This window comes from Heterodontus francisci, chromosome 35 (assembly GCF_036365525.1).
Source record: "Heterodontus francisci isolate sHetFra1 chromosome 35, sHetFra1.hap1, whole genome shotgun sequence".
In the NCBI taxonomy this organism is placed as follows: domain Eukaryota; kingdom Metazoa; phylum Chordata; class Chondrichthyes; order Heterodontiformes; family Heterodontidae; genus Heterodontus; species Heterodontus francisci.
The window spans coordinates 24,510,712-24,533,715 of record NC_090405.1 but is presented as its reverse complement, the minus strand read 5'-3'; the positions used below and the strand labels follow the sequence as shown (position 1 = coordinate 24,533,715).

Sequence of the window (23,004 nt, the reverse complement as noted above, 5' to 3'; positions counted from 1 at the left end):
TGCAGGGATGGTGCAGGAGGGAGGGTTTTGGTTTCCTGGATAATTGGGGCTCTTTCTGGGGTAGGTGGGACCTCTACAAACAGGATGGTCTTCACCTGAACCAGAGGGGTACCAATATCCTGGGGGGGAGGTTTGCTAGTGCTCTTCGGGGGGGTTTAAACTAATTCAGCAGGGGAATGGGAACCTAAATTGTGGTGCCAGTGTACAGGATGTTGAGAGTAGTGAGGTCAGGGATATGGTTACAAGGACGCAAGAGGGCACTGGCAAGCAAGAACCTGGTTTAAAGTGTGTCTATTTCAACGCCAGGAGCATCCGGAATAAGGTGGGTGAGCTTGCAGCATGGGTTGGTACCTGGGATCTCGATGTAGTGGCCATTTCGGAGACATGGGTAGAGCAGGGGCAGGAATGGATGTTGCAGATTCCGGGATTTAGATGTTTTAGTAAGAACAGAGAAGATGGTAAAAGAGGGGGGGGTGTGGCATTGTTAATCAAGGAGAGTATTACAGCGACAGAAAGGACGTTTGAGGACTCGGCTACTGAGGTAGTATGGGCTGAGGTTAGAAACAGGAGAGGTGAGGTTACCCTGTTGGGAGTCTTTTATAGACCTCCGAATAGTTCCAGAGATGTAGAGGAAAGGATAGCGAAGATGATTCTCGACAGGGGTGAGAGTAACAGGGTAGTTGTTATGGGGGACTTTAACTTTCCAAATATCGACTGGAAGTACTATAGTTCGAGTACTTTAGATGGGTCAGTTTTTGTCCAGTGTGTGCAGGAGGGTTTTCTGACACAGTATGTAGACAGGCCAACCAGGGGCGATGCCACATTGGATTTGGTACTGGGAAATGAACCCGGCCAGGTGTTAGATTTAGATGTAGGTGAGCACTTTGGTGATAGTGATCACAATTCGGTTAGGTTTACCTTCGCGATGGGCAGGGACAGGTATATACCGCAGGGCAAGAATTATAACTGGGGGAAAGGAAATTATGATGCGATTAGGCAAGATTTAGGATGCGTCGGATGGGGAAGGAAACTGCAGGGGATGGGAACAATCGAAATGTGGAGCTTATTCAAGGAGCAGCTACTGCGTGTCCTTGATAAGTATGTACCTGTGAGGCAGGGAGGAAGTTGTCGTGCGAGGGAGCCGTGGTTTACTAAAGAAGTTGAAGCGCTTGTCAAGAGGAAGAAGAAGGCTTTTGTTAGGATGAGACGTGAAGGCTCAGTTAGGGCGCTTGAGAGCTACAAGCTAGCCAGGAAGGATCTAAAGGGAGAGATAAGAAGAGCAAGGAGAGGACACGAGAAGTCATTGGTGGATCGGATCAGGGAAAACCCTAAGGCTTTCTATAGGTATATCAGGAATAAAAGAATGACTAGAGTTAGATTAGGGCCAATCAAGGATAGTAGTGGGAAGTTGTGTGTGGAATCAGAGGAGATAGGGGAAGTGTTAAATGAATATTTTTCGTCAGTATTTACAGTAGAGAAAGAAAATGTTGTTGAGAATACTGAGATTCAGGCTACGAGGCTAGATGGGATTGAGGTTCACAAGGAGGAGGTGTTATCAATTTTGGAAAGTGTGAAAATAGATGTCCCCTGGGCCAGATGGGATTTATCCTAGGATTCTCTGGGAAGCTAGGGAGGAGATTGCAGAGCCTTTGTCCTTGATCTTTATGTCGTCATTGTCGACAGGAATAGTGCCGGAAGACTGGAGGATTGCAAATGTTGTCCCCTTGTTCAAGAAGGGGAGTAGAGACAGCCCTGGTAATTATAGACCTGTGAGCCTTACTTCGGTTGTGGGTAAAATGTTGGAAAAGTTTATAAGAGACAGGATTTATAATCATCTTGAAAAGAATAAGTACATTAGAGATAGTCAGCACGGTTTTGTGACGGGTAGGTCGTGCCTCACAAACCTTATAGAGTTTTTCGAGAAGGTGACCAAACAGGTGGATGAGGGTAAAGCAGTGGATGTGGTGTATATGGATTTCAGTAAGGCGTTTGATAAGGTTCCCCACGGTAGGCTATTGCAGAAAATACGCAAGTATGTGGTTGAAGGTGATTTAGAGCTTTGGATCAGAAATTGGCTAGCTGAAAGAAGACAGAGGGTGGTGGTTGATGGCAAATGTTCATCCTGGAGTTTAGTTACTAGTGGTGTACCGCAAGGATCTGTTTTGGGGCCACTGCTGTTTGTCATTTTTATAAATGACCTGGAAGAGGGTGTAGAAGGGTGGGTTAGTAAATTTGCAGATGACACTAAGGTCGGTGGAGTTGTGGATAGTGCCGAAGGATGTTGTCGGGTACAGAGAGACACAGATAGGCTGCAGAGCTGGGCTGAGAGATGGCAAATGGAGTTTAATGCGGAAAAGTGTGAGGTGATTCACTTTGGAAGGAGTAACAGGAATGCAGAGTACTGGGCTAATGGGAGGATTCTTGGTACTGTAGATGAACAGAGAGATCTTGGTGTCCAGGTGCATAAATCCCTGAAGGTTGCTAACCAGGTTAATAGGGCTGTTAAGAAGGCATATGGTGTGTTAGCTTTTATTAGTAGGGGGGTCGAGTTTCGGAGCCACGATGTCATGCTGCAGCTGTACAAAACTCTGGTGAGACCGCACCTGGAGTATTGCGTGCAGTTCTGGTCACCGCATTATAGGAAGGATGTGGAAGCTATGGAAAGGGTGCAGAGGAGATTTACTAGGATGTTGCCTGGTATGGAGGGAAGGTCTTACGAGGAAAGGCTGAGGGACTTGAGGTTGTTTTCGTTGGAGAGAAGGAGGAGGAGAGGTGACTTAATAGAGACATATAAGATAATCAGAGGGTTAGATAGGGTGGATAGTGAGCGTCTTTTTCCTCGGATGGTGATGGCAAACACGAGGGGACATAGCTTCATGTTGAGGGGTGATAGATATCGGACAGATGTGAGAGGTAGTTTCTTTACTCAGAGAGTAGTAAGGGCGTGGAACGCCCTGCCTGCAGCAGTAGTAGATTCGCCAACTTTAAGGGCATTTAAGTGGACATTGGATAGACACATGGATGAAAATGGAATAGTGTAGGTCAGATGGTTTCACAGGGCGGCGCAACGTCGAGGGCCGAAGGGCCTGTACTGCGCTGTAATGTTCTAAAAAATTCTTTGTGAAGACAGATCCAAAGTATGTATTTAATTGGTCTGCCATTTCTTTCTTCCCCATTATAAATTCCCCCGTTTCTGACTGTAAGGGGCCCACATTTGTCTTCACTAATCTTTTTCTCTACACATATCTATAGAAGCTTTTACAGTCAGTTTTTATGTTCTCTGCTAGCTTACTCTCATACTCTATTTCCCCCTTCTTAATCAATCCTTTTGTCCTCCTCTGCTAAATTCCAAACTGCTCACAATCTTCAGGTTTGCTGCTTGTTCTGGCCATTTTATATTTCTCCTCCTTGGATCTAATACTTTCCTTAATTTCTTTTGTAAGCCACAGTTGAGCCACCCTTCCTGTTTTACTTTTGCACAGACAGGAATGAACAATTGTTGTAATTCATCCATGCGCTCTTTAAATGCTAGCCATTGCCTATCCACTGTCAACCCTTTAAGTAACGTTCCCCAATCTATCATAGCCAACTCCCGCCTCATACCTTCATAGTTTTCTTTGTTTAGATTCAGGACCCGAGTCTCGGAATCAACTCTCTCACTCTCCATCTTAATGGAGAATTTTATCATATTATGGGCGCACTTCCCCAAGGGACCCCACACAACAAGATTGTTAACTAATCCTTTCTCATTACACAATACCCAGTCCAGGATGGCCTGTTCTCTAGAGGTGTTATACACCTCTATCAATTCTCCACTCAATCTCCTTTGAGAAAGGCAGAATAATCCTAGCTTTTCCAACCTAACCTTGTAACTAAAATCCCCCATCCCTGGATCCATTCTGGTAAATCGCCTCTGCGTCCTCTCAAGGACCCTCACATTCTTTCTAAAGTCTGCTGAGCAGAACTGGAAGCAACACTCCAATTGGGGCCTAACCAGAGTTTTATAATGGTTCAGCATAACTTCCCTGCTTTTGTACTCAATGCCTCTGTTTATAAAGCCCAAGATCCCATATGCTTTGCGAACCACTCTCGCAATATGTCTTGCCACCTTCAAAGATTGATGCACATGAACCCCAAGTCCCTCTATTCCAGCACACTCTTTAGAACTGTGCCATTAAGTATATATTGCCTCTCCCTATTCCTTATGCCAAAATACATCACCTCACACTTGTCACTATTAAATTCCATCTGCCACCTGTCTGCCCATTCTGCTAGCCTATCACTGTCCTGTTGCAGGCAGTTCATATCATCTTCACTGTTTGCCGCTCCTCCAGGTTTGGTGTCATCGGCATATTTTGAGATTCTACTCTGTATTCCAAGATCCAAGTCACTTACCTTGAGCAAAAAAAACAGTGGTTCTAGCACTGACCCTTGGGGAACACCACTGTCGACTGTCCTCCAGTCTGACAAAGAACCATTTAATAAGACTCGCTGTTTTCTGTCCTTAAACCAATTTTCTATCCAATTGGACACTGACCCTCCTATACCACGAACCTCAATTTTGTTAACCGCCCTTTTATGTGGTACCTTGTCAAACGCTTCCTTAAAATCCATATAAACAACATCCACTGCATTCCCTTCATCAAGCTGCTCTGTTAGTTCATCAAAAAATGCAGTTAGATTAGTCAAGCATGAACTCCCATTTATAAATCCATGCTCACTCTCCTTAATTAACTCGAACCTCTCCAAGTGACTGTTGATTTTTTACCCTGATTATTCTTTCTAAAATCTTACCCACCACTGCTGTTAATCTAACTAGCCTGTAGTTACCCGGACTGTCCTTACACCCTTTCTTGAATAAGGGTGTCGCATTTGCCACTGTTTAATCCTCTGGCACCTCCCCCGTATCCAGGGAAGATTGGAAGATTATAGCAAGCCCTTCCGTTATCTGCATCCGCATTTCCTTTCGCAACCTGGGATGTGAGCCATCCGGACCAGGTGATTTATCTTCCCTAAGCACAGCCAGCCTTTTTAGTACCTCCCTCTCTCAATTTGTACCCTCTCCATTGACTCTACTCTCTTCACATCGACTGATATTTTGTCAAATTCCACTTCCTTAGTGATCACTGATGCAAAGTACTCATTAAGTAGATTAACATTGCCCTGCACCTCTAAGCTTATATTATCCTTTTTGTCCGTCATAGGCCCGACTCAACCTCTTACTACCCACTTATCATTTACATGCTGCTCGAAGATTTTTGGGTTTCCTTTCATGTTGACTGTCAGTCCATTCTCATAGAAAGAGAGAATAAGCAAATATAGATGATATAAGTATTTCCCATCCTTGATGAGGTGGAATTTTTTATGTTGTGGGTAGTAATGTCTTGGCCCACGAGTGTGGTGGAAGCAGAGACAATCAATGATTTGAAAAGGAAATTAGATGGATACTTGAAGGAAAGAAACTTGCAGGAGGAAAGGGACCGAGCTGGTGAGTGGAACTGACTAGATTGCTCCGGGGAGAGCCAGCATGGACGTGATAGGCCAAACGATCACCTTCTGTGCTGTAAATGACTCTGTGTTGTTTCTCAAATTCAATCCACTGGTGCTTGGTAAATAATTTCAAAGTAAATTGTGCAACTGGAAAATCAGAACCAAGGCAAGGGACGCATAAGGAAGCAAAATTGCTGAAACCCGGGATTGAACCAGGGACCTTTAGATTTTCAGTCTAACGCTCTCCCAACTGAGCTATTTCAGCCCGACATTAACAGTGGCTTGGTGTCCTTGTTTTGGAAGAAAATACATACATTCAAGTTTTCCAAAAAATTAAGGAACACAACATGTGAGTAATATTCCCCATTGCTTTCTCAGTACTGATGGATTGTGAAGCGGGAGACAGCCAGAAGTGCCACTGAGCCGCACAGACCCCGAGCTGAGAATGAAATGAGATCAAATTCAATCTTTCATAGTGAGATGCTGCTGAGAGGTAAGAGTCCTGAATCAAAGCGAGACTTGCTCATTTCAAACACTCCCTGTACTCTCTGCTCATGAAGCCTTACAAAAGGGAAAAACAGAATGGCACTCAAACTCACAACCCTGCCATTAAAAGTCTCATATTCGACTGACAGAACTGTCACTTCTACTCGGTCTCTTATTGGATGGATGCAACTCCAACGCAGGGATGGCATTCAAATCCTCCCATGGGTCCACATGTCAGACTGAGTTCCATGTTGTAGACTCAAGCAAAGGAAATCTGCTCACTTCCAAAACTATCAGCGAATTGAAGCTGATTACAATCAACATCATCAGAGGTCAGAAATACCTGGTGAAAGAAGACACCCTGAAGAAGGATCCACAATTATTCAAAGGCATCGACAAAGTGAAAAACAAGAAAATCGATGAGTCAATGCAAGCCAAACAACAGAAACACTGAAGAATTCCATTCCATTCCAGTCCTGTTGTTTTTGGAGTCAGGTCACAATTACAGCAACAACTTTATATTGCCACTTGGCTATCTGTACATTTAGTTAATTACAATTTTGTCGACAAGCTCTTTGAATCCAGTTGTCTGGTCCTCAAGCCAGCTCCGCATGGAAGTCAATTCCACCTTCTGCAAGGCTGAAACCAATAGATAACCTTAATCTAAAAATGCCAGCAGACCAGGGCTCAACTGGGACTTGAACCCGGGATCTCTCGCATGTTAATTAACCATACTCCCAAAGCTAGAATCATACCCCTAGACCAACGAGCCACTGACAGGTCAGGCTTTATTAGCTGCTGTGGAATTTCACTGGAACACCCCAGCCAATCATCCATTTTTTTTCAGATCAAAGCAACATCCTGCAAATGCTGAAATAAAAACAGAAAGTGCTGGAAATGTTCAGCAGCTCTGGCAGCATCTGTGCTGTGAGAAACACAGTTAACGTTTCAGGGCACTCACCTTTTGTTTCAGCCATCCTTTCAGACTGCTTCTGTCCATCCAATCTCACTTTCTATTCTATCCACATTCTAACCATTCACTACGTTGCTACATTTTTCATGAATTCCTCATTTCTTTTATTAATGACAATTTTGTATTTCTGGCCTTTGCTTCAGACACCACCACAAGTGGAATCATGTCTCCATCTACCCAATCAAACCACTTCGCTGTATCCTCACATTGCAATGTTTCTTTCACCCTGACAGACTGTGGAGTTTCTGCTGCTTGATTGCAGTTCTTGCTTCCCGCCAGTAGATGTCACCTCACTCCAATACAGTGAAGTTTACAAATCTGAGAGAGACACAACAGGAAATAATTGTTCACATTATAGTGAATGTGTGGGATTTAGAAATACTAGGAGTGGAGACGAGTTATTATTGCACTCTGCTATTACATCTTTTATAATGGACTCCAGCATTTTCCCCACGACTGATGTCAGGCTAACCGGTATATAATTCGCTGTTTTCTTTCTGCCTCTTTTTTTAAAAAGTGGAGTTACATTAACTACCGTCCAATCCATTGGAACTGTTCCAGAGTCGATAGAATTTTGAAAAAAGACCAGAAATGCATCTGCTATTTCAAGGGCCACTTCCTTAAGTACTCTGGGATGTAGATTATCAGGCCCTGGGGATTTATCGGCCTTCAATCCCATCAATTTCCCAAACATTCCCTGCTAATACTGATTTCATACAGTTCCTCCTTCTCACTAGACCCTATGTTCCCCAACATTTCTGGGAGATAATTTGTATCCTCCTTTGTGAAGACAGATCCAAAGTATGTATTTAATTGGTCTGCCATTTCTTTGTTCCCCATTATAAATTCCCCCGTTTCTGACTGTAAGGGGCCCACATTTGTCTTCACTAATCTTTTTCTCTACACATATCTATAGAAGCTTTTACAGTCAGTTTTTATGTTCTCTGCTAGCTTACTCTCATACTCTATTTCCCCCTTCTTAATCAATCCTTTTGTCCTCCTCTACTAAATTCCAAACTGCTCACAATCTTCAGGTTTGCTGCTTGTTCTGGCCATTTTATATTTCTCCTCCTTGGATCTAATACTTTCCTTAATTTCTTTTGTAAGCCACAGTTGAGCCACCCTTCCTGTTTTACTTTTGCACAGACAGGAATGAACAATTGTTGTAATTCATCCATGCGCTCTTTAAATGCTAGCCATTGCCTATCCACTGTCAACCCTTTAAGTAACGTTCCCCAATCTATCATAGCCAACTCCCGCCTCATACCTTCATAGTTTTCTTTGTTTAGATTCAGGACCCGAGTCTCGGAATCAACTCTCTCACTCTCCATCTTAATGAAGAATTTTATCATATTATGGGCGCACTTCCCCAAGGTACCCCACACAACAAGATTGTTAACTAATCCTTTCTCATTACACAATACCCAGTCCAGGATGGCCTGTTCTCTAGAGGTGTTATACACCTCTATCAATTCTCCACTCAATCTCCTTTGAGAAAGGCAGAATAATCCTAGCTTTTCCAACCTAACCTTGTAACTAAAATCCCCCATCCCTGGATCCATTCTGGTAAATCGCCTCTGCGTCCTCTCAAGGACCCTCACATTCTTTCTAAAGTCTGCTGAGCAGAACTGGAAGCAACACTCCAATTGGGGCCTAACCAGAGTTTTATAATGGTTCAGCATAACTTCCCTGCTTTTGTACTCAATGCCTCTGTTTATAAAGCCCAAGATCCCATATGCTTTGCTAACCACTCTCGCAATATGACTTGCCTCCTTCAAAGATTGATGCACATGAACCCCAAGTCCCTCTATTCCAGAACACTCTTTAGAACTGTGCCATTAAGTATATATTGCCTCTCCCTATTCCTTATGCCAAAATACATCACTTCACACTTGTCACTATTAAATTCCATCTGCCATCTGTCTGCCCATTCTGCTAGCCTATCACTGTCCTGTTGCAGGCAGTTCATATCATCTTCACTGTTTGCCGCTCCTCCAGGTTTGGTGTCATCGGCATATTTTGAGATTCTACTCTGTATTCCAAGATCCAAGTCACTTACCTTGAGCAAAAAAAACAGTGGTTCTAGCACTGACCCTTGGCGAACACCACTGTCGACTATCCTCCAGTCTGACAAAGAACCATTTAATAAGACTCGCTGTTTTCTGTCCTTAAACCAATTTTCTATCCAATTGGACACTGACCCTCCTATACCACGAACCTCAATTTTGTTAACCGCCCTTTTATGTGGTACCTTGTCAAACGCTTCCTAAAAATCCATATAAACAATATCCACTGCATTCCCTTCATCAAGCTGCTCTGTTAGTTCATCAAAAAATGCAGTTAGATTAGTCAAGCATGAACTCCCATTTATAAATCCATGCTCACTCTCCTTAATTAACTCGAACCTCTCCAAGTGACTGTTGATTTTTTACCCTGATTATTCTTTCTAAAACCTTACCCACCGCTGCTGTTAATCTAACTAGCCTGTAGTTACCCGGACTGTCCTTACACCCTTTCTTGAATAAGGGTGTCGCATTTGCCACTGTTTAATCCTCTGGCACCTCCCCCGTATCCAGGGAAGATTGGAAGATTATAGCAAGCCCTTCCGTTATCTGCATCCGCATTTCCTTTCGCAACCTGGGATGTGAGCCATCCGGACCAGGTGATTTATCTTCCCTAAGCACAGCCAGCCTTTTTAGTCCCTCCCTCTCCTAATTTGTACTCTCTCCATTGCCTCTACTTTCTTCACTTCGACTGATATTTTGTCAAATTCCACTTCCTTAGTGATCACTGATGCAAAGTACTCATTAAGTAGATTAACATTGCCCTGCACCTCTAAGCTTATATTATCCTTTTTGTCCCTAATAGGCCCGACTCAACCTCTTACTACCCACTTATCATTTACATGCTGCTCGAAGATTTTTGGGTTTCCTTTCATGTTGACTGCCAGTCTATTCTCATAGAAATAGAGAATAAGCAAATATAGAAGATGTCAGTATTTCCCATCCTTGATGAGGTGGAATTTTTTATGCTGTGGGTAGTAATGTCTTCGAGTGTGGTGGAAGCAGAGACAATCAATGATTTGAAAAGGAAATTGGATGGATACTTGAAGGAAAGAAACTTGCAGGAGGAAAGGGATCGAGCTGGTGAGTGGAACTGACTAGATTGCTCCGGGGAGAGCCAGCATGGACGTGATAGGCCAAATGACCACCTTCTATGTTGTAAATGACTCTGTGTTGTTTCTCAAATTCAATCCACTGGTGCTTGGGAAATAATCTCAAAGTAAATTGTGCAACTGGAAAATCAGAACCAAGGCAAGGGACGCATAAGGAAGCGAAATTGCTGAAACCCGGGATTGAACCAGGGACCTTTAGATCTTCAGTCTAACGCTCTCCCAACTGAGCTATTTCAGCCCTACATTAACAGCGGCTTGGTGTCCTTGTTTTGGAAGAAAATACATACATTCAAGTTTTCCAAAAAATTAAAGAACACAACATGTGAGTAATATTCCCCATTGCTTTCTCAGTACTGATGGATTGTGAAGCAGGAGACAGCCAGAAGTGCCACTGAGCCGCACAGACCCCGAGCTGAGAATGAAATGAGATCAAATTCAATCTTTCATCGTGAGATGCTGCTGAGAGGTAAGAGTCCTGAATCAAAGCGAGACTTGCTCATTTCAAACACTCCCTGTACTCTCTGCTCATGAAGCCTTAAAAAAGGGAAAAACAGAATGGCACTCAAACTCACAACCCTGCCATTAAAAGTCTCATATTCGACTGACAGAACTGTCACTTCTACTTGGTCTCTTATTGGATGGATGCAACTCCAATGCAGGGATGGCATTCAAATCCTCCCATGGGTCCACATGTCAGACTGAGTTCCATGTTGTAGACTCAAGCAAAGGAAATCTGCTCACTTCCAAAACTATCAGCGAATTGAAGCTGATCACAATCAACATCATCGGAGGTCAGAACTACCTGGTGAAAGGAGACACCCTGAAGAAGGATCCACAATTATTCAAAGGCATCGACAAAGTGAAAAACAAGAAAATCGATGAGTCAATGCAAGCCAAACAACAGAAACACTGAAGAATTCCATTCCATTCCAGTCCAGAACCCAGTCCTGTTGTTTTTGGAGTCAGGTCACTATTACAGCAACAACTTTATATTCCAGGACTTGAACGCAGGATCTCTCGCATGTTAATTAACCATACTCCCTAAGCGAGAATCATACCCCTAGACCAACGAGCCACTGACAGGTCAGGCTTTATTAGCTGCTGTGGAATTTCACTGGAACCCCCCAGCCAATTATCCATTTTTTTTCAGATCAAAGCAACATCCTGCAAATGCTGAAATAAAAACAGAAAGTGCTGGAAATGTTCAGCTCTGGCAGCATCTGTGCTGTGAGAAACACAGTTAACGTTTCAGGGCACTCACCTTTTGTTTCAGCCATCCTTTCAGACTGCGTCTGTCCATCCAATCTCACTTTCTATTCTATCCACATTCTAACCATTCACTACGTTACTACATTTTTCATGAATTCCTCATTTCTTTTATTAATGACAATTTTGTATTTCTGGCCTTTGCTTCAGACACCACCACAAGTGGAATCATGTCTCCATCTACCCAGTCAAACCACTTCGCTGTTTCCTCACATTGCAATGTTTCTTTAACCCTGACAGACTGTGGAGTTTCTGCTGCTTGATTGCAGTTCTTGCTTCCCGCCAGTAGATGTCACCTCACTCCAATACAGTGAAGTTTACAAATCTGAGAGAGACACAACAGGAAATAATTGTTCACATTATAGTGAATGTGTGGGATTTAGAAATACTAGGAGTGGAGACGAGTTATTATTGCACTCTGCTATTACATCTTTTATAATGGACTCCAGCATTTTCCCCACGACTGATGTCAGGCTAACCGGTATATAATTCGCTGTTTTCTTTCTGCCTCTTTTTTTAAATAATGGAGTTACATTAACTACCATCCAATCCATTGGAACTGTTCCAGAGTCGATAGAATTTTGAAAAAAGACCAGAAATGCATCTGCTATTTCAAGGGCCACTTCCTTAATTACTCTGGGATGTAGATTATCAGGCCCTGGGGATTTATCGGCCTTCAATCCCATCAATTTCCCAAACATTCCCTACTAATACTGATTTCATACAGTTCCTCCTTCTCACTAGACCCTATGTTCCCCAACATTTCTGGGAGATAATTTGTATCCTCCTTTGTGAAGACAGATCCAAAGTATGTATTTAATTGGTCTGCCATTTCTTTGTTCCCCATTATAAATTCCCCCGTTTCTGACTGTAAGGGGCCCACATTTGTCTTCACTAATCTTTTTCTCTGCACATATCTATAGAAGCTTTTACAGTCAGTTTTTATGTTCTCTGCTAGCTTACTCTCATACTCTATTTCCCCCTTCTTAATCAATCCTTTTGTCCTCCTCTGCTAAATTCCAAACTGCTCACAATCTTCAGGTTTGCTGCTTGTTCTGGCCATTTTATATTTCTCCTCCTTGGATCTAATACTTTCCTTAATTTCTTTTGTAAGCCACAGTTGAGCCACCCTTCCTGTTTTACTTTTGCACAGACAGGAATGAACAATTGTTGTAATTCATCCATGCGCTCTTTAAATGCTAGCCATTGCCTATCCACTGTCAACCCTTTAAGTAACGTTCCCCAATCTATCATCGCCAACTCCCGCCTCATACCTTCATAGTTTCCTTTATTTAGATTCAGGACCCGAGTCTCGGAATCAACTCTCTCACTCTCCATCTTAATGAAGAATTTTATCATATTATGGGCGCACTTCCCCAAGGGACCCCACACAACAAGATTGTTAACTAATCCTTTCTCATTACACAATACCCAGTCTAGGATGGCCTGTTCTCTCGAGGTGTTATACACCTCTATCAATTCTCCACTCAATCTCCTTTGATATAGGCAGAATAATCCTAGCTTTTCCAACCTAACCTTGTAACTAAAATCCCCCATCCCTGGATCCATTCTGGTAAATCACCTCTGCGTCCTCTCAAGGACCCTCACATTCTTTCTAAAGTCTGCTGAGCAGAACTGGAAGCAACACTCCAATTGGGGCCGAACCAGAGTTTTATAATGGTTCAGCATAACTTCCCTGCTTTTGTACTCAACGCCTCTATTTATAAAGCCCAAGATCCCATATGCTTTGCTAACCACTCTCGCAATATGTCTTGCCACCTTCAAAGATCGGTGCACATGAACCCCAAGTCCCTCTATTCCAGCACACTCTTTAGAACTGTGCCATTAAGTATATATTGCCTCTCCCTATTCCTTATGCCAAAATACATCACCTCACACTTGTCACTATTAAATTCCATCTGCCACCTGTCTGCCCATTCTGCTGGCCTATCACTGTCCTGTTGCAGGCAGTTCATATCATCCTCACTGTTTGCCACTCCTCCAAGTTTGGTGTCATCGGCATATTTTGAGATTCTACTCTGTATTCCAAGATCCAAGTCACTTACCTTTAGCAAAAAAAGCAGTGGTTCTCGCACTGACCCTTGGGGAACACCACTGTCGACTATCCTCCGGTCTGACCAAGAACCATTTAATATGACTCGCTGTTTTCAGTCTTTAAAACAATTTACTATCCAAATGGATACTGACCCTCCTAATCCATGAACCTCAATTTTGTTAACCACCCTTTTATGTGGTACTTTATAAAATGCTTTCGTAACATCCATATAAACAACATCCACTGCATTCCCGTCATCAGCATTCTCAGATAGTTTATCAACAAATGCAGTTAGATTAGTCAAGCATGAACTCCCATTTATAAATCCATGCCCACTCTCCTGAATTAACTCAAACCTCTCCAAAGGACTTGATTTTTTTCCCTGACCTGTTGATCTCGTGCTGATAGCAAGCTCACCATAGAGCATGTATTTGGCAATGTGACCGTCATCCATTTGGCCCAGTCAACAGAGTCACCGCTGACTCAAGAGGGCAAACATGCTGCGGATCCCTGCACGCTGGTGTACTTCCGCATTCGGCACTCTGTCCTGCCAGGAGATGCCCAGTATCCATCTGAGGCAGTGGAGGTGGAAGCTGTTCAGCCGCTTTTTTTGGCTTGTATAAGTTGTTGATGCTTCTCTACTATAAAGGAGGGTGCTGAGAACACAAGCCTGGTACACGTGGAGCTTTGTATTTTCGGTCAGTTTGCTGTCGGTTCACACTTGGCTTCTCAACTTTGACATGACAGCTGCAGCATTGACAATCCTGGTGCTGATTTCAGCATCAAGGGACAGATTGCTGGTGATTGTTGATTGAAGGTATGTGAAGCTGTTGACAACCTCCAAAGTGAGGTTGTCGATGTTGATGGAAAGTGGAGTCTCTACGTCCTGGCCCATAACTTTCATCTTCCTGATGCTGATTGTCAGTCCAAACTCTTTGCAGGCCAGGGAGAACCGATCTACAAGCTGCTGTGACTGAACTTCATTATGGGATGTCAGCACAGCATCATCAGCAAATAGCAACTCACAGACTAGGAATTTACCCACTTTGGTCTTGGCGCACAGTCTTGCCAAGTTGAACAGCTTGTCGTCAGCTCTGATGTGCAGGTGAACACCTATATCTGAGTAATTGAAAGTGTACAATAGCAGCATGGAGAAGAATATGCCAATTATAAAGGATGTGATAACTAGACAGTTCGAAAATGATGACATGATTGGGCAGAGTCAACATAGATTTATGAAAAGGAAAACAGGTTTGAAAAACCTGTTGAGATTTTTGAGGATGTTACCTATAGAACAGATAAAGGAGAACCAGTGGATGTGTGGTATTTGCATTTTCCTTTGGTAAGGTCCCACACAGGAGGTGAGTAAACAAAATTAGAGCACATAGGCTTGGGGATAATATACTGATATGGATTGAGAATTGGTTAACAGACCGAAAACAGAGAGCAGGAATAACGGGTCCTTCTCAGGATGGCAGGCTGTTACTATTGGGGTACTGCAAGGATCAGTGTTGGAGCCACAGCTGTTAACAACCTCTATAAATGATTTGGATGTGGGGATTAAATGTAATATTTCCAAGTTTGCAGATGACACAAAGCTCGGTGAAGTGTGAGTTGTGAGGAGGATGCAGAGAGGCTTCCAGGGGACCTGGAGAGGCTAAGTGAATGGGCAAGAGCATGGAATATAATGTGAATAAGTGTGAAGTTATTCACTTTGGTAGAATAAACAGAAAGACAGAGTATTTCTTAAATGGTGAGAGGTTGGGAAGTGTCGATGTCCAAAGGGACCTGGGTGTCCTTGTTCCTGAGACACTAAAAGCTCTTGTGCAGGTGCAGCAATCAATTAGGAAGGCAAATGGTATGTTGTACCCACACGAGGGGTCATGAGTACAGGAGTAAAGATGTCTTGCTGCAATTGTCTAGAGCCTTGGTGAATCCGCACTGGAGTATTGTGTACAGTTTAGTCTCCTCATCTTATGAAGGATACACTTGCCATAGAGGGGGTGAAACAGAGGGTCAACAGACTAATCTTTTTTTTGCATTTATTTCATTTCATCTCAGTTTGTTCAGTTTGCTTACCTACTGTTTTTTTTCAGGTTTGTACTTCCTGCTGTTCAATATTCAGTCCATTAACACCTAATCTGTACTAATGCTTTGTCTTTCAACACACCATTAACATATTGTTTGCCTTTGCTGCATGACCTTTTGGTCAGCTATGTGGCCTTGTCCAATCTACACCTTCTCCTTTGTTATCTCTTGCCCCACCCCCACCCCACTTGCTTATAACCTGTGACTTTTCTAATATATGTCAGTTCCGAAGATGGGTCGCTGACCTGAAACGTTAACTCTGCTTCTCTTTTCACAGATGCTGCCAGACCTGCTGAGTGGTTCCAGCATTTCTTGTTTTTCTGTCACCAGACTAATCCCTGGGATGGTGGGATTGTCTTATGAGGAAACTGGGCCTGTATTCCTTAAAGTTTCGAAGAATGAGAGGTGATCTGATTGAAACTGACAAAATTCTTACAGGGCGTGACAGTGTGGATGTAGACAGGATGTTTGCCCTGGTTGGTGAGTCTAAAACCAAAGGACATCGTCTCAGAATAAGGAGTAGGCCATTTAAAACTGAGATGGGTGGAATTTCTTCACTCAGACGGTGGTGAATCATTGGAATACTGTGCCCCAGAGGGCTGTGGCAGCTCAATCATTGAGCATGTTCAAGACAGAAATTGATAGAAATCTTGATACTCATGACATCAAGGGATATGGGGAGAGCATGGGAAAGGGGCTTTGAGGTAGATGATCAGCCATGATCGAATTGAATGACAGAGCAGGCTCGACAGGCTGAATAGCTTACTCCTATGTTCCTCTGTTCCTAAGAGAGTTGCCGCCAGCGCGCAGCCCTGCTTTACCCCACTGCTGATCTTGAAAGCGTCTGATGTTGCTCCATTGTAACTGATGGAACTGTGCATGTTCTCGTGGAAAGAAGAGATGATGCCCAAGAGGTCAGGAGGGCAGCCTATGTTCCATTGCAGTTTGAAGAGGCCGTCTCTGCTGACAAGATCAAAGGCCTTAGTGATGTTAATAAAAATGTGTGAGGCTCTGTGGCGCAATGGATAGCGTGTTGGACTTCGAAATAATGATTAAGACGATATTCAAAGGTTGTGGGTTCAAGTCCCACCAGAGTCAGATTTTGGACCAGAAACAGAGGAGCACAACGGAACAACAAATGAAGAAATGCGCCAAAAGCACAGACTCGGAGACAGAGCGAGAGAGAGAGGAGCACGGCAGGAGCAGAGCAGGGGAAAAAAATCGAGGAGTGACGTCACAATGGAGAGTGAGAGCAGGGAAACAGAGAGCCGCTGGGGTGAGGATACAGGATTTGGTTCTTTCTTCGGTGCAGTGGAAGGAGCTGTTTGGTGAGGATCTGGTAAGCTGTGACATCACAGGCAAGCAGGTAGTTGATTGTTTTGGAAGAACCGACCTGCTTGATGCGCATCTGGTAAGTGATTAAGATCCATTTTAGTCCTAACGTTTAAAATAGTAAACAAACTAGTGGTAAGTTTAATAAAATATGCAATAAAATGAATAATTGAATAAAATATTTAAGTAGTTAATTGAAACACGTTAAGGATGACAGGACAGGTGATGTGTCACAGCTGCAGCATGTGGGAGTTCCTGGATGCCAGTGTGATCCAGGGCAAACACGTCTGCAGTAAGTGTTTGTGGCTCAAAGAGGGAGAAAAAAGGAATGTAGTGGTAGTAGGGGACAGTATAGTAAGGTGGATTGACTCTGTTCTCTGCAGCAAAAGCAAGAGTCCAGACGGCTGTGTTGCCTGCCGGTGCCAGGATTCAGGACATCTGCTCAGGGCTGGAGCGAAACATACAATGGGAGGGGGAGGATCCAGTCGTCGTGGTCCATGTCGGTACCAGCGACATAGGCAGGACAAGGATAGAGGTTCTGCAAAGTCAGTATGAGGAATTAGGCACCAAATTAAGAAGCAGAACCTCAAAGTTAATCATCTCTGGATTATTACCTGAGCCATGTGCAAATTGGCATAGGACAAATAAGATTAGAGAAAGTAATGTGCGGCTGAAAGACTGGTGTGGTAGTAGTGGGTTCTGGTTCATGGGGCATTGGCACCAGTACTGTGGAAAGAGGTGGCTGTACCGTTGGGACGGTCTACACCTGAACCGTGCTGGTGCCGGTGTTCTAGCGAGCCACATAACGAGGGAAGTAGAGACGGTTTTAAACCGAATAGTGGGGGCAAGGGATCAAATTTGGGAAGATATGGTGAATCAAGGAGGAGAGACAAGGCAAGAGAGAAAGGTATAAATATGGGAAATGATAAACAGACTGTGACAGGAAGGGACAGAATGTACAAACCTAAGAGTAAATCGACAGATAAGGCTAGAGGTGACAAAAATAATAAAAGGACAAAACTAAATGCTCTGTATCTGAATGCATGGAGCATTTGAAACAAAACAGATGAACTGGGAGCACAAATAGAATAAATAAGTACGATCTGATAGTCATTACAGAGACATGGCTGCAGGGCGACATAGATTGGGATGTGAATATTGGAGGTGACATGGCATTTTGGAAGGACAGGAAGCTCGGAAAAGGTGGCGGGGTAGCTCTGTTAATTAATGATGGTATTAGCGTAATAGAGAGGGATGACCTGAGTTCTGGAGATCAGGATGCAAAAGCAGTTTGAGTACAAATGAGAAATCATAAAGGCAAGAAGTCACTTGTGGGAGTGGTGTACAGGCCACCTAACATTAACCACACTGTCGGATGGGATATAAAAGAAGAAATAATGGCAGCTTGTCAGAAAGGTACTGTGATAATCATGGGGGATTTTAATCTACATATAGATTGGAAAATTCAGATGGGCAGAGGTAGCCTAGATGAGGAATACATAGAATGTTTTGGGGATAATTTCTTGGAACAATACATTCTGGAGCCAACCAGAGAGCAGGCTATACTAGACCTGGCATTGTGCAACGAGATAGGATTAATTAATGACCTCATAGTTAAGGTGCCCCTAGGTAGTAGCGATTATAATATGATTGAATTTTACATTCAGTTTGAGGGAGAGGAGAGTGGGTCCCAGACTAGTATTTTAAATTTAAATAAGGGCAATTATAAGGTCATGAAAGCAGAGCTAGCTGAAGTGAACTGGCAAATTAGGTTAAGGGATAAGTCAATAGAGATGCAGTGGCAGACATTTAAGGGGATATTTCAGAATACACAGAATAGATACATTTCAACGAGAAAGAAAAGTTCCAAAGGTGGGACTCACCATCCATGGTTCACGAAAACAGTTAAAGATACTATCAAACTTAAAGAAAAAGCCTATAATTGTGCAAAGGTGGGAGGCAGGTCAGAAGATTGGACAGAATATAAAAAAAACAGCAAAGGATGACTAAAAGATTGATAAGGAAGGTAAAATTAGAGTATGAGAGAAAGCTCGCAAGAAATTTCAAGACAACTAGTAAGACTTTCGATAGATATTTTAAAAAGAAAAGAGTTAACAAAGTGACTGTTGGTCCAATAGAAAGTGTGTCTGGGGAATTAATAATGGATAATTAAGAGATGGCAGATGAATTAAACAGATACTTTGCATCGGTCTTCACTATTGAGTATACAAATAACATCCCAGTATTAGCCGTATATCAGGAAATTGAAGGGATGGAGGAACTCAAGAAAATTACAATCACCAGGGAAGTGGTACTAAACAAATTGTTGGAGCTGCGGGTTGACAAGTCGCCAGGTCCTGAATTGGCTAGTGAGATAGTTGATGCGCTGGTTTTAATATTCCAAAATTCCCTAGATTCGAGAAGGTTCCGTTAGATTGGAAAAGAGTGAATGTAATTCATTTATTCAAAAAGGGAGGGAGACAGAAAGCAGGAAACGACAGGCCAGTTAGCTTAACATTTGTCTGAGGGAAAATGTTTGGAGCTATTACAGAGGATGTTATAGCAGGGCATTTAGAAAAAATTAAGGTAATCAGGCAGAGTCAACATGGTTTTTTGAAAGGGAAATCATGTTTAACCAATTTATTGGAGTTCTTTGAGGGAGTTACATGTGCTGTGGATAAAGGGGAACCAGTGGATGTATTGTATTTCGATTTCCAGAAGGATAAGGTGCCATATCAAAGGTTATTGCAGAAAATAAAAGCTCATGGTGTCGGGGGTAACATATTGGCATGGATAGAAGATTGGCTAGCTGACAGGAAACAGAGAGTCAGCATAAATGGGTCATTTTCTGGTTGGCAAGAAGTAACGAGTGGTGTGCCACAGGGATCTGTGCTGGGGCCTCAACTTTTTACAATTTATATAAATGACTTAGATGAAGGGACCGAAGGTATTGTTGCTAAATTTGCTGATCACAAAGATAGGGAGGAAAGTAGGTTGTGAAGAGGACATAAGGGGGCTACAAAGGGATATAGATAGGTTAAGTGATTGGGCAAAGACCTGGCAAATGGAGTATAATGTGGGAAAGTCGGAAATTGTCCACTATGGCAGGAAGAATAAAAAAGCATATTATCTAAATGGTGAGAGATTGCAGAGCTCTGAGATGCAGAGGGATCTGGGTGTCCGAGGGCATGAATTGCAAAAGGTTAGTATGCAGGTCCAGCATGTAATTAGGAAAGCTAATAGAATGTTATCATTTATCACCATGGGAATTGAATACAATAGTAGGGAGGTTATGCTTCAGCTATACAGGACATTGGTGAGACCTCTTCTGCAGTACTGAGTACTGTACTGGTCTCCTTATTTGCGGAAGGATGTAAATGCATTGGAGGTAGTACAGAGAAAGTTTACGAGATTAATACATGGAATGGGTGGGCTGTCTTACGAGGAAAGATTGGACAAGCTAGGCTTGTCTCCGCCAGAGTTTAGAAGAGAAAGAGGCGACATGATTTGTTATTTAATTTATTAATTAACAAATTAGCTATCCTCCAGTCTTCCGGTACCTCACCCGTGGCTAACGATGATACAAAAATCTCTGCCAGCGCCCCAGCAATCTCCTCCCTTGCTTCCCATAGCATCCTAGGATACATCTGATCAGGCCCTGGGGATTTATCCACCTTAATGCGCTTCAAAACCTCCAACACCTCCTCCTTTGTAATGTTGATATGCTGCAGGATATCGCTGTTCCCTCCCTTGAACTCACTAGCTTCCATGACCTTCTCCACGGTAAATACAGACGAGAAATATTCATTTAAGACCTCGCCCATTTCGCGTGGCTTCACACATAGATTGCCACACTGATCCTTAAGGGGACCTACTCTCTCCCTAGCTACCCTTTTACTCTTAATACACTTATAGAATCTTTTAGGATTCTCCTTTATCTTATCTGCCAGGGAAATCTCATGGCCCCTTTTCGCCCTCCTAATTTCCTTCTTAAGTATACTCCTATATCCCCTATACTTCTCGAGGGACTCGCTCGATCCCAGCTGCCTATACCTGACGTATGCCTCCTTCTTTGTCCTGACCAGACCCTCAATATCCCTCGTCAACCAAGGTTCCCTAAACTTGCCAGCCTTGCCCTTCCATCTAACAGGAACATGCTGGCCCTGAACTCTTCCTATCTCACTTTTAAAAGCCTCCCACTTGCCAGACGTCCCTTTACCTGTAAACAGCCTCTCCCATTCAACTTTTGAGAGTTCCTGTCTGATGCCATGGAAATTAGCCTTCCCCCAATTTAGGATTTCAACCTGAGGACCAGTCCTATTCTTTTTCATAACTATCTTGAAGCTAATAGAGTTATGGTCACTGGTCCCAAAGTGCTCCCCCACTGCCATATCAACCACCTGCCCATTCTCATTTCCTAAGAGGAGATCGAGTGTAGCCCCTTCTCTAGTCGGGCCATCCACGTACTGCTTCAGAAAACTATCCTGGACTCACTTAACAAATTCTTCCCCATCTGATCCCTTAGCACTAAGGCAGTCCCAGTCAATATTAGGGAAGTTAAAATCACCTACTATTACAACCCTATAATTCCTATACCTATCTGTGATTTCCCTACATATATGCTCCTCCACTTCCCTCTGACTATTGGGGGGCCTATAGTATAATCCCATCAAAGGGATCACCCTTTTATTATTTCTAAGTTCTACCAGTATGGCCTCACTGGACATTCACCCCGGGATATCCTCTCTAAGTACTGCCGTGATGTCCTCCCTAATCAATAGTGCAACTCCCCCTCCTCTCTTACCTCCACCTCTGTCACGCCGGAAGGATTGGTACCGCGGAACATTGAGCTGCCAGTCCTGCCCATCCCTCAACCACATTTCCGTAATAGCTACAATACCACAATCCCATGTACCGATCCATGCTCTGAGTTCATCTGCCTTACCTGTAAGGATACTTGCATTAAAGTAAATGCAGTTTAGCCCACCACACCTTCCACGCTCCCTGTCCTGCCCCTGCCTGGCCTGCCTACTGGACTTGCTTGCTTTAACCTCTCCATTTGCCTCAACTATCTCATCGGAGAGACTACTACTTTGGGTCCCACCCCCGCTGCAAGACTAGTTTAAACCCTCCAGTGTATTACTATAAAATCTCCCTACAAGGATATTGGTCCCCTTCCAGTTCAGATGCAACCCGTCCCTCTTGTACAGGTCACCTCTGCACCAGAAGAGATCCCAATGATCCAAGTACCTGAAGCCCTCCCGCCTTCGCCAGTCTTCAGCAATGCATTCATTTGCCTAATCCTCCTATTCCTACCCGCACTAGCACGTGTCACAGGGAGTAATCCTGAGATTACAGCCCTAGAGGTCCTGCTCTTTAACCTTCTGCCTAACTCCCTATATTCACTTTGCAGAACCTCATCTCTCTTCCTGCCTATGTCGTTCGTACCAATATGGACCACGATCTCTGGCTGCACACCCTCCCCTTTCAGAATTTCCGGCAGCTGCTCCGAAACATCCTTGACCCTAGTATTAGGGAGGCAACATACCATCCTGGAGTCTCGTTTGCGGCCACAGAAACGCCTATCTGCACCCCTTCTGATAGAATCCCCTATCACAATAGCTCTTCCACCCCTTTTCCTCCCCTGCTGTGCAGCAGAGCCCTCCGTGGTGCCACGGACCGCGCTGTTGCTCTTTTCCCCTGGGAGGTCTTCCCCCCAACAGTAACCAAAGCGGTGTATCTGTTTGAGAGGGGGATGGCCACAGGGGACTCCTGCACTACCTGCCTGCTCCTACTATTCCATCTGGTGGTCACCCATCCCTTTTCTGCCTGTGCATCCATTACCTGCGGTGCGACCACCTCACTAAACATGCTATCCATGACGCCCTCAGCTTCGTGGACGCTCCACAGTGAAACCACCCGCAGGTCCAGCTCCATAATGCGAGTAGCCAGTAGCTGCAGCTGGATACACTTCCTGCACACATGGTCATCATGGAGACTGGGAGGGTTCCTGAATCCCCACATAGCGCAGGAGGAGCATATCACGGGGCTGAGCTCTCCTGCCATGACTTACCCTTAGATTAATTAGTTACTCCCTTAATTAAAAAATACTAATGACACTAGGGGCATTGTTCTACC

The 23,004-nt window shown here is 43.7% G+C and overlaps 1 protein-coding gene and 3 non-coding genes across 4 annotated transcripts in view; 2 read left to right on the top strand and 2 right to left on the bottom strand.

Annotated features, from left to right (window-relative positions):
• Window positions 1-23,004, top strand: part of LOC137350408 (histone H2A-like) — a 163,331-nt gene that overhangs the window by 68,572 nt on the left and 71,755 nt on the right. The window lies entirely within an intron of this gene.
• trnaf-gaa (transfer RNA phenylalanine (anticodon GAA)) lies at window positions 5,683-5,755 on the bottom strand. Its single transcript has one exon. It is a non-coding gene; the product is annotated as a tRNA-Phe (tRNA).
• On the bottom strand, window positions 10,290-10,362 carry trnaf-gaa (transfer RNA phenylalanine (anticodon GAA)). The gene has a single exon. It is a non-coding gene; the product is annotated as a tRNA-Phe (tRNA).
• Window positions 16,542-16,632, top strand: trnar-ucg (transfer RNA arginine (anticodon UCG)). The gene is given in 2 exon segments: window positions 16,542-16,578; window positions 16,597-16,632. It is a non-coding gene; the product is annotated as a tRNA-Arg (tRNA).